Genomic DNA, 11609 nt, shown 5'->3' with positions numbered 1-11609 from the left:
CGGCTGGACGGGGCGGTCCTTTTCCCAAGAGTTCTGGACATGATGCTTGGAACTGACCAGGCTTGCCACAGTAGATGCAGCACTTGTCCCTCCTTCTGCCTTCCCTCTCAGATGCGGAGAGGCGAGTACGACCCACTTGCATGGGTTCTGGACAGTCACTGAAGGAGGTAGACGGTCTCCAGATAGAGGTAGGGAGGCTGGGGGGGCTCAAGGCTTGGTGGCGTTCTCTCATCCTGTTGTCCAGACGAATAGCATGTGAGATGAGGGTTTCGAGGTCACTTGGGCATCCAATAGAGGCCAGACTGTCCTTGATGGGGTCAGACAGACCATGGTGGAAGGCTGACACCAGGGCAGTCTCGTTCCATCCACTTACTGCTGCGAGCATCCAGAACGAGATGGCATAATCTGCGATGCTTCCTCCTTGCCGGATGGACACGAGCTTTCGGGCTGCGTCGGTACTGATGTCTGCCTGATCGAAGACCCGAAGCATCTCTTCAGAAAACAGCTGGAAATCAAGGCACTCAGGTCCCTGTCTTTGCCAGATAGCAGTAGCCCAGGCTCGCACCTTACCAGCTAATAAGGTTATCACAAAGGCAATCTTGCGGCGATCCGTAGTGTAGGTGGTAGGCTGAAGCTCAAAGGTGAGTTGACACTGGGTAAAGAACTCTCGGCACTCACTGTGCTTGCCGTCGTACCTCAGTGGTGCAGGAAGGCTGGGTTCACGAGGTGAAGAAGGCAGCATGGCAGGAGCAGGAGCTGGATCAGGAGATGCAGGCAGAGATGTCAGCTGTGCCAGGGTTTTCCCAATTTGCTGAAGCAGTTCCTCGTGGCGAGCAAGGGCCTCACATTGGCTGGTGAGCGTACGTCCATGAGCGTCCATGGTCGCGCCGAAGCATGTCAAAGCTGCCGTAATTCCCTGAAGGTTGGCCGGGTAGACAGTTGAAGCAGCCTCTGCTGAGTCGGTCATGACGGAGTCTTTCTGTTAGGGTTTTGCTGGGATTCGAACCTGGTTCGTTGGTGTGATAATCCAGCAAACCCCCACTAGGCCACCAGGGGGATGACTCAAATACAGAGGCGTGAGGCGGAAGTACAAAAAGTATCAAAAAAGTTTATTTACAATATGTACAAAAAATATCCAAAAAGTACAAATACAAAAACGCTCAGAAGATATAAGGGAAAAAATAAAAAATCCAAAAGTACAAAACAAAAGCCAAAAAAAACAGAAAAGAAAAGGCAAAAATATCAAAGCTCAGAAGATCCAAAAAACACAGTAACTACTAGGTCCAAAAGAAAAGCAAAATGCAAAATAAAGAACACGGTACAGAGGAAACTGGAGATAAACATAACAGCATAAAGACTCTGTGACAAGAGGACTGAAATCAGGGGGTATAAATGCACAAACTAAATTGAACACAGGTGAAGATAATCAGGACTAAACAGGCAATTAACACAAACACAAAACACAGGAACAGTGGCGGCCTCTAGAGGCCAAAATAAACATGACACGAAAAGGAAATAACAGCGGCCTCTAGAGGCCAAAACAGTCCTAGTCCTAACAGCAAGTCAAAGCAACTATTGAAAAAAGCCACATTTCCAACTAACTGCTGCTTATGGCCAAACCACTCTGACAACGCCTGATCCTGCCTGATCTCAGAAGCTAAACAGAGTTGAGCCTGGTTAGTACTTGAGTGGGAGACTGCCTAGGAAAACCATGTACTGTGAGCATTTTATTTTGCCTTGTTGCAGATATCTGTTTGAATTTCCCCTCAGCGTGGCACAAGGCAAGGCAAAAAAAAGCCATATTTCCAACTAACTGCTGCTTACAGCCCAACCACTCTGACAATGCCTGATCCCCTCTGATGTCAGTAGCTTAACAGAGTTGGGCCTGGTTAGTACTTGAGTGGGAGACTGCCTCGGAATACCAGGTACTGTAAGCATTTTATTTTGCCTTCTTGCAGATATCTGTTTGAATTTCCCCTCAGGGCAGGGTGGGGCAAGGCAAGGCAAGAAAAAAGCCATATTTCCAACTAACTGCTGCTTACAGCCAAGCCAATCTGACAACACCTGATCCTGTCTGATCTCAGGCCAAGTTTACATTAGACCGTATCTGTCTCGTTTTCTTTGCGGATGCACTGTCCGTTTACATTAAAACGCCTGGAAACGCCGGGAAACGGGAATCCGTCAGGGTCCACGTATTCAATCCATATTGTGTCTGGTCCGGTGCTCTGTAAACATTGAGAATATGCGGATAAGCGGATTCACTGGGCTGAGCTCTAGCTGGCATCGTCATTGGACAACGTCACTGTGACATCCACCTTCCTGATTCGCTGGCGTTGGTCATGTGACACGACTGCTGAAAAACGGCGCGGACTTCCGCCTTGTATCACGTTTCATTAAAGAGTATAAAACTATGAAAATACTGCAAATACTGATGCAAATACTGCCCATTGTGTAGTTATGATTGTCTTTAGGCTTGCCATCCTTCCACTTGCAAGTGGTAAGTGACGCGCATGCCCGACATGCACTGAGATCACACACACAGCGGCTCAGTCCCAAATCACTGCTCGTGCGCTCCACTCGCGTGCTCTGTGAGCTGCGCAGGGCCGGAGTGCGCACCCTCCAGAGGGCACTCGCTGTTCAGGGCGGAGTGATTTGGAGCGCAGGATGCCTGTGGAGCCGAGCGTATCCGTGTATTGGCATTGCTGTGTGCACGCAAACCGTGTATTGGCGTTGCTGTGTGCACACTAATCATTTTAAAAACGTTAATCTGATGATCCGCTGATATGGTCTAATGTAAACCCCACCTCAGAAGCTAAACAGAGTTGGGCCTGGTTAGTACTTGAGTGGGAGACTGCTTAGGAATACCAGTTACTGTATGCATTTTATTTTGTCACACTGTTGACATCATAATAAAAGAAAACTGCTACCAACCTTTTCAAGCTCTTGAGGTAATTCTGCTGACTTTGTTTTTTTTAATTTTGCATCAGAGAGGTGATGTAGGTACTGTCAGAGCTTCTCTCTGTCATTGACAAACTGCAGGGATGGTGTCTCAGGGTTGACATAGTAGAGGTACCGAGAAACATTTTCAGCCTGAAAATGAAATAAACAATTTTAAATTACCTTCTAATCATGACCGTTGCTTCTTGTTTCATCTTTTATGAACATTCTAATTAACGTTTCTAATAAACACAGTGTGTGTAACGATGGTCCTCATCTCTTGTTTGTAATGGACATAGTTGAGATCTAATTCTAGGTGTTTGGCAAAGTCCTTCAGCAGTGGATGGTCCAGAGAATGCTTCTTATAAAGGCCCATCTCACGCATGTTGTGCTTGGTCTTGTTGGAATAATTCACATCTCGGTCACTGCAATGTGGGATAAAACTTTTGTTATAATAGTGCATAGTTATGATTTAATGTGAGCCACACTGAAAAACACACATCATCAGATAAGTTGTGAAACTGAGACTCTCACCACTGAAACACCTCGCCACTGCTGGTAGATGCCAAGTCCCCATCAAACTCTCCAGATGGCTCACCCTGGGGTCCAGTTACAGTTTCAGGTTGCTGATGCCTGGTGGCTGGTTCGGCATTGGGCAGAGAGGGTGGGATTCTAGTCACAACCAAGTGATGACGCTCCAGCTCCTCAATCCATCTTTCAATAAGGAAAACAAAACATTTGAAAATGGTTAATGAACTAAAGTGTGTGAAATCAAACTAGTAAAAGGTGATTGTTTTCATACTCAAAACTATTTTTTATGCTTTCATCACAAACACACACACACACAGCAGCAGCACAGAGCTATCAACCAGAACAAAAGGAGAGCTATTAACCAAAACAAAAGCATTCTGTCCATTGGGGGAATGGGGAAATGTCAGCATTTTCCAAATTAGGTCCATTATCCTTACAGCCCCATTATCACCGCCCTCAGTCAGATGTAAATAGGTTGTTGATTATTCAATGTAAGGAATGGCATATATGGAATAACCCTAGATTAAACAAAAAGTAATGTGGAAGCCACCAACCTTTGGATAGGATTGCCATCAGCCATTATTTGAGTAAGGACCACATAGTCAAAAGTCCTGCCATGCTTCAGGAGATGGAAAACTTAATTCTTGGCCTTTTCGACCACCGTTTCAATGGCAGCTTCGGGGCTGTTTTTCATGCACGATCTGCGCACATGACAAGATAGTGTTTCTTGGGTCCTAAAACAGACTGGGCAAAGCAAATGGTGCCTGCGTACAAGTTTCCTAGAAAAAGAAAAGAAAGGCATTAAGTAAATGTAGTTAATATAGAAATAATAATAGGTTAATTCACAATAGGTTGAATAAAAAAAAGGTGCATGAAAGGTACAAACAAGAAAAACACAATTATTCAAAAGCTAAGCATATACTCTGAACATCACAAAAGCAAAACTAGCTGCACCTATTTACAATACAATATCCAAGCAACTATTAATGTACCTTACTTTGAATCCATATCTCAGCAATGAGTGAAGCTCTGGACAAATTGAAGACAAAGAAGGTCAAACTCTGAGCACAAGACTCAAAGGCAAGTAGCAATTAAAATTGCTTTAGTGGTAAAGGAATAAAGCTTTTTAGTAGTAGCAGTAATGGAAATATCTTCTGCAGAATCTCCAGCAAAAGGCTCAAAGGCACGTAGCAATGACAATGAAATCTAGCAGAGTATTCAGCAGTCTTCAGCAGAACTTCAGGGTAGATTGGCCTAGATTCTGCCTCTGGTATTTATACTTACAGAAATGCAAATGAGGGTGGGGCTATGTAGAGGTTAGACCCTCCCATCAACCTGTGGTTTTCAACCAGGTTTGTTGAAAAACAATGTTTCAAACCATACATGAAAACATACACTGGTCTCCACAAATGGCAAAACACGCTGTCTCACTTCATGCATTTAAAATGACAACAATATGTATAGATATATCATTAGACCCTTAAAACCAAGAACTCAAAAATTCGGGGATGGTTTTGCACTATTGCTGACCTTCCCCACATATGAGAAAACTTAAAGCCACAAAACAGCATTTTATTCATAGAAGACATAAGAAAAGCCTCACCAGAAATCTTCAGACACCTGCTGAACAAAAGCCTGCTCTTCTTTTATTCAGAGAAGCCTTACCTAGAAAACCAAACAAGAAGACACAGGAGGAATTAAAAATAAAGATGGTCAATAATGTTAACTCAAGTTCAAATGATGACAACATTGTGAAAAAGGTTGATCTTACACACACAAAAGGGTGAAATAAAGCTTATTATAGCTTAAATAATTTATAAAACCCAGCTCAGAGAACTCTATGTTTACCCCCATAGCTCAGGCTTGGATAAAATGATTTACTGTATCCATAAACCATATTAAAGGGTACCTTAAGGCCTACCTCAGAGAACATTCTTGTTCATATAGCCCTTCAGAGATCTGAAATTAAGACAGCTTTAATAATGGCTATATTCTGCTGGGTTGTAAGACCTTAAGACATGCTGTATGTCTGACCTCCTTTACAGATCTTAAACTGCCTTGAACCCAACATATTAAAGACCAGAATAAAACTTAGACTATGCCCTTTCCAACAATATCAGATCTTAAATGACTTGGTGTATGAGTGGACACCAACTCATACTGCTGAGTACTGAGACAATATGTGTAGGCTTATTTATGGCATTTATGAAACCCAGCTCAGAGAACTCTTTGTTTACCCCCATAGCTCAGGATTGGATAAAATGATTTACTGTATTTTTAGACTTTGATGATGATATTATTATTGTTATAATGATAATAATAATAATAAAATTCAGTCTAACATATCTATCGCCTCTTTTCTACATTTCAGGATCTCTCTCTCTCTCTCTCTCTAGCCTGCTTTTCTATCTGTCTCTATCTCTCTGTTAAGAAAGACAGGCAAGTTTTTGTTTTGACAGCTAAGGCCTACAACCCCTCCCCCAGAGTTGAACAAAGAGAGCCATTAACAGAAGAGCTGGTCCGTGGGGGGTTGGGTTGCTTTGGGCACAGCTTTGGCCTAAAGGCCTCTGCATGCTCTTGCGACAAGGCTTTCGCAGATAGCTTTTCGCAGACAGTTGTAATTTATCGTTGAGCGGGGAGTAATAGGCGTGCGTGATGTTATTCACCGACACAACGCAAGGGGGCGTGAAGTCGCGAAATCGCTAGGAGTAGTTGGTGGGTGTGGTTAGTGGAGTGTTTATCCTCCGGTTACTTATAATGACTAGAACTGGAGTTGTATAGATGTATGTGTTTCCTCGATCAACCGCTCTTCGTGCTGCTCCATCTTCGCTCGTGTTTTTAAAAATGGCGGTCGTGAAAACAAAACAAACCGGGAAAGTAGGGAAGTGGAAGTGCGTGTACAGCGGATGTAGAGTGGACCAATCAGAGCCCTCTTGTCTGCGACGCTGTCTGCGAGGCTTCTGCGGTGGTCACAATTTTTGGGAGGTGCACGCAGAGCGTCTGCAAAGGTGGGGGGCTACGCAGACGCTATCTGTGACACCGTCTGCGAGGACTGGGTTGTCAGCATAAATTGGCCTTAAGCTGTGACTGTGTGTCCTTGCAGGCCTTGGCAGGGGCAGAGAGGGATTGAGGCAGGCAGACAGAAATTCAAACAGAAATCTGCAAGAAGGCAAAATAAAATGCATACAGCACCTGGGATTCCTAGGCAGTCTCTCACTCAAGTCCTAACCAGGCCCAATTCCATTTAGCTTCTGAGATCAGACAGCATCAAGTGTTGTCAGAGTGGTTTGGCCATAAGCAACACATAGTTGGAAATGTGGCATTTTTCAAGGCTTGGCTTGCCTTGCCTTGCACTGCCCAGAGGGGAAATTCAAACAGATATCTGCAAGAAGGCAAAATAAAATGCATACAGCACCTGGGATTCCTAGGCAGTCTCTCACTCAAGTCCTAACCAGGCCCAATTCCATTTAGCTTCTGAGATCAGACAGCATCAAGTGTTGTCAGAGTGGTTTGGCCATAAGCAACACATAGTTGGAAATGTGGCATTTTTCAAGGCTTGGCTTGCCTTGCCTTGCACTGCCCAGAGGGGAAATTCAAACAGATATCTACAAGAAGGCAAAATAAAAAGCTTATAGTACCTGGTATTCCTAGGCAGTCTCCCACTCAAGTACTAACCAGGCCCAACTCTGTTTAGCTTCTGAGATCAATTAGACAGATTTTTAAACAGATTAGTAAGTAGAGTCTGCTTCTTTCAGCTGCTCCCATGAGCCGCATATTTGATTTGGCATAGCTTCCCACCCCCAAACACCGGATACAATGTACTCAGTCTTGGGAATAGCACTAATATGCACTGGCTTGTGCAACCCCAGTGGCTGGTTATTTTTACCTCATCTGCATGTCTTTGAACTGTGAAAGGAAACTGGAGCACCCAGAGGAATTCCACACAGATAACATGTAAACTCCACACAGAAAGGCCCCCGTTAGCCATGAAGTTCGAACCTGGAACCATTTTACTGTGTGGTAACAGTGCGAACTACTACACCACCACACCACTCTCAAAGCTGCTCAGAATGTAGTGATTCATTTTTGATAGCAACAGCTCTGACAGTATTTCCAGCTGCAAGCCCAAAAGTATTGGAACAGCATGGCCAATTCTGTTGTGTTTTTTTTTTTTTTTTGCCATACACTGAAGACATTTGCGTTTGAGGTCAAAAGTGGGTGGCACAGTGGCGTGGTGGTTAGCACTATCACGTCGCAGCAAGAAGGTTTGAGCCCATTGGCGGAGGGGGGCCATTCAGTGTGGAGTTTGCATGTTCTCCCCATGCCTGTGTGGGTTTCCTCTGGGTGCTCTGGGTACTTGGAAGGCTGTTCCATAACTGTGGGGCTTTGTAAGAAAAGGCTCTGCCCCCTGATGTAACCTTGACTATATGAGGTACCAGCAGATAGCCTGCACCTTTTGATCTAAGTAGGCGTGGCGGGTCATAGAGGACCAGAAGTTGACTCAGGTACTGTGGCGCGAGACTATTCAGTGCTTTAAAGGTCAATAGTAGCATTTTATAATCAATATGAAATTTGATTGAGCCAATGCAGTGTGGATAAGACAGGGCTGATGTGGTCATATTTTCTAGTTCGAGTAAGGACTCTTGCTGCTGCATTTTGAACTAACTGGAGCTTGTGTATGCACTTATTGGAACATCCAGACAGTAAGACATTACAATAATCCAACCTGGAGGTAACAAAAGCATGAACTAGTTTTTTCCACGTCATGTAGTGACATTAAATTTCTTATCTTAGCAATATTTCTGAGATGAAAGAAAGCTATCCAGGTAATGTTATCAATATGATTTTCAAATGAAAGACTGGGGTCAATAATCACCCTGAGGTCTTTTACTGCTGTATGTGAAGAAACAGAAAGGCCATCCAGAGTTACTGTGGAATCAGAAAACTTACTTCTAGCTGCATGTGGTCCGAGTACAAGTACTTCAGTCTTGTCAGGGTTAAGCAGAAGGAAATTAATCAGCATCCAGTGCCTAATGTCCTTAACACATTCTTCAATTCTATTAAGCTGGTGTCTCTCATCAGGTTTAGCAGAATTCTGAATCACATCGTGTACGAGTCAGGCTGTCGGTTTTTTCACAACTGCGCATGCATATCATGCATCTCGCTGAATATCGCAGTAATCACGTTATCAAATTCAATCGATGTGGCCACATTATCACCCATTTAAACACGTTTTTGTTGTTTACATCTACATCTGCCAAAGTTATGTTGCGATGTGGAATTTTCTGAAAGGTGTACAGAAACCGCCAGAGACGGGGACAAAGTGACCTCGGTCTGAAGAGGAGAAAAGGGCATACGAGATAACGCATACAAGAAGGAGGAACGACAAAGGACTTATAAGCAAATGTGGGAGCAGGGTAGGCCTTGGCTGTGATACAATTTTTATTGAATAATTTACTTTTTCAAGTTGATTCCTAGTCAATATGAAGCTCCTAATGCTTTCTCTCTCATAAATGGTTAAATACAGAAAGCATGTTGGACATATTTTGGGTGCTATAGTCATGATAGTAAGTATATTTGTTTTCAATACTCATACACCAAGTTGCCAAGTTTTCCAATATATTATTATTTGTTGATATTATGGTGCTCTGTATTGTTCTCATTTATGTATTTAACAACAGTATCAAAATACTCGGGTCTTGAAATAAATGCACATTAGTCATGAACAATGGTAACTACTCTCTTTTGTGTTATTTTTGACAGAAGTAAAATTTACACATGAACAAATTTTGGCGAGTTGATTTTCTGTTTGGCTAGTTACTTTGGAAGGTAACTAGTCCGGCTGGCTGGTGAAAAAATATATGAAAATCTAGGCCTGTGAAATAATATATTTCAACTGAAGGCTACTTTTGAGCAAGCTTATGTAACCCATATGATTTTTAGATGCCCCTAACCCATTCTGGTGTACTGAGAGTTTGCTGATAGCCCCTAGAGCGTGTGCGAGAGTGTTTCCTCAAATAATAATAAGAACTGCCGCTTTAAAACCAGACTTGAAATCGAGAAACTGGATAGACACGATTACCTTTGATACCGAGAGAGAGAGAGAGAGACTGACATCTAATCTATGCTTATCTATAATCAAGACCCTGAGATTGTTGGAGATCTTGATTAAGAGCAGATATCCGGACTGTTTTTTTTTTGGACACCTGGAAACCCTGTGTCACTGTCGTCTTCATCTGTGGATACCTTGGAGTCCCCCACCTGTGGCCCCCATCTCTCTTGTGTTACCATTCCCCCTTGCATGCCTCCTCACATCTCCTGTGGCTGATCTCCCTTAGCTACTTGCCACCATCCCTTGCCCTGTGACTGTGTCAAGATCAAATTTGAACACAATACGCAGACTTGGATCGGAAATTGGACTGAGCCACACATTTAACATCCCCACTCTATTCTTCTTATTTTAATTTCATTTTTTTGGGTGCAATCAGTTTTCTTTAGGCTTATTTTGATTTAGTTTTTTTTTGTTTGTTTGTTTTTGAGATCTCAATTGGGTTTTATTTAATATTTTGTTTGTTTCATTCATTTCTTTAATTTGTTATTTAGAACTCTAGTGCCGGCACTAATAGTGTATTGGTATTGATACAGGGTTTTGGTTTTTTTTTTTTACATCTAGTAACAATTTAACAGTGTTTTGGGTACACTTGTATCACATAGAAAACCCTAGGAAACAAAAGTAGCTTACCATTCACAACTTAATAATTTAACTGAGTTAAATAGATTTTTAGTAGGAATTAAATAAGTCTTTAAATAGTTATTGATAAATAGAGTGGCTATTTATTCTCAACATTGAGACCTTTACTAACCTAGTTAAAACACAAATAGATTCTTTGTATTGACATGTTATTTATTCTTCATATTGACACCTTTACTAACTGCACTTAGAATACTGGTTACATGATTGATAATTTGCACAGAGTAAATTACTTATATTCTCTTTAACTTATTGTCTAAATAAATATTTGTTTTTTTTTTTTATCCTTATACCAGTGAGTGTTGTGTGTTGTTTGGGGTGAGTAATTGATTGTGGTCTAGCCTAACCTAAACCAGTCTCCTCTAGAACCTAGAACTTAGAATTAGACTGTTCCTGCACAAGCACAGGCCCTTCCCTTGTCATGCAGGTTACAGAAAGTTTGGGGAGCCAGCCAGGAGATTGGTTAAATGGTTTTAAGACCACGTACCACACCCCTTTGACCACACCTCACTGTAAAAATATTTCTAGTGAACTAGGCTACTTGAAAATAGTGCTCACCTTAGTCAAACATTTATCTTTGCAACTGTTATAAAGTACTTGGACAATGCTGCTTGATAGTAGCAGGTGTCGATCAAATATGCACTGATGAAAAATCTTGCTAATTATAGCTTTCTTGAATAAAATGGCAAGATTTCAAAATGGGGCAGCACGGTGGTGTAGTGGTTAGCGCTGTCGCCTCACAGCAAGAAGGTCTGGGTTCGAGCCCCGTGGCCGGCGAGGGCCTTTCTGTGCGGAGTTTGCATGTTCTCCCCGTGTCCATGTGGATTTCCTCCGGGTGCTCTGGTTTCCCCCACAGTCCAAAGACATGCAGGTTAGGTTAACTGGTGACTCTAAATTGACTGTAGGTGTGAGTGTGAATGGTTGTCTGTGTCTATGTGTCAGCCCTGTGATGACCTGGCGACTTGTCCAGGGTGTACCCCGCCTTTCACCCGTAGTCAGCTGGGATGGGCTCCAGCTTGCCTGCGACCCTGTAAAACAGGATAAAGCGGCTAGAGATAATGAGATGAGATGAGATTTCAAAATGCATTAGAGTTCCTGATGAGCCCAATCAACCTAATGGCAGGGTATTAATAGTTTATGCTTCAGAAAACTCAATAACTATGATCAACCCAGATACCCTTGGCCATATACCCAGTCCCAATGAGCCAACCACTTTATGGCATGTTAGAACAGTTAGAGACATATGCCAAGAAGATGTGGGCAAAGAGCTTGCCCGACAGTACCTAGAAGAATTGAGTGCCATAGGTGGTAGTGCCACATCAGGATATGCCAGCATCCTGGAAGGAGAGCTTAGATGGATTCAGTCAGAGACTTCTGAGAGAACAGACAG

The 11609-nt window shown here is 42.8% G+C and overlaps 2 pseudogenes; both read left to right on the top strand.

Moving 5' to 3' along the window:
* Positions 1–1606: 1606 nt before the first annotated feature.
* On the top strand, positions 1607–1725 carry LOC132868130 (5S ribosomal RNA; annotated as a pseudogene).
* A 93-nt stretch (positions 1726–1818) lies between these two features.
* On the top strand, positions 1819–1937 carry LOC132868128 (5S ribosomal RNA; annotated as a pseudogene).
* The last annotated feature ends 9672 nt before the right edge of the window (positions 1938–11609 follow it).

Source organism: Neoarius graeffei, chromosome 19 (assembly GCF_027579695.1).
Source record: "Neoarius graeffei isolate fNeoGra1 chromosome 19, fNeoGra1.pri, whole genome shotgun sequence".
NCBI classification, from domain to species: Eukaryota; Metazoa; Chordata; class Actinopteri; order Siluriformes; family Ariidae; genus Neoarius; species Neoarius graeffei.
This window is presented reverse-complemented; position numbering and strand designations above follow the sequence as displayed.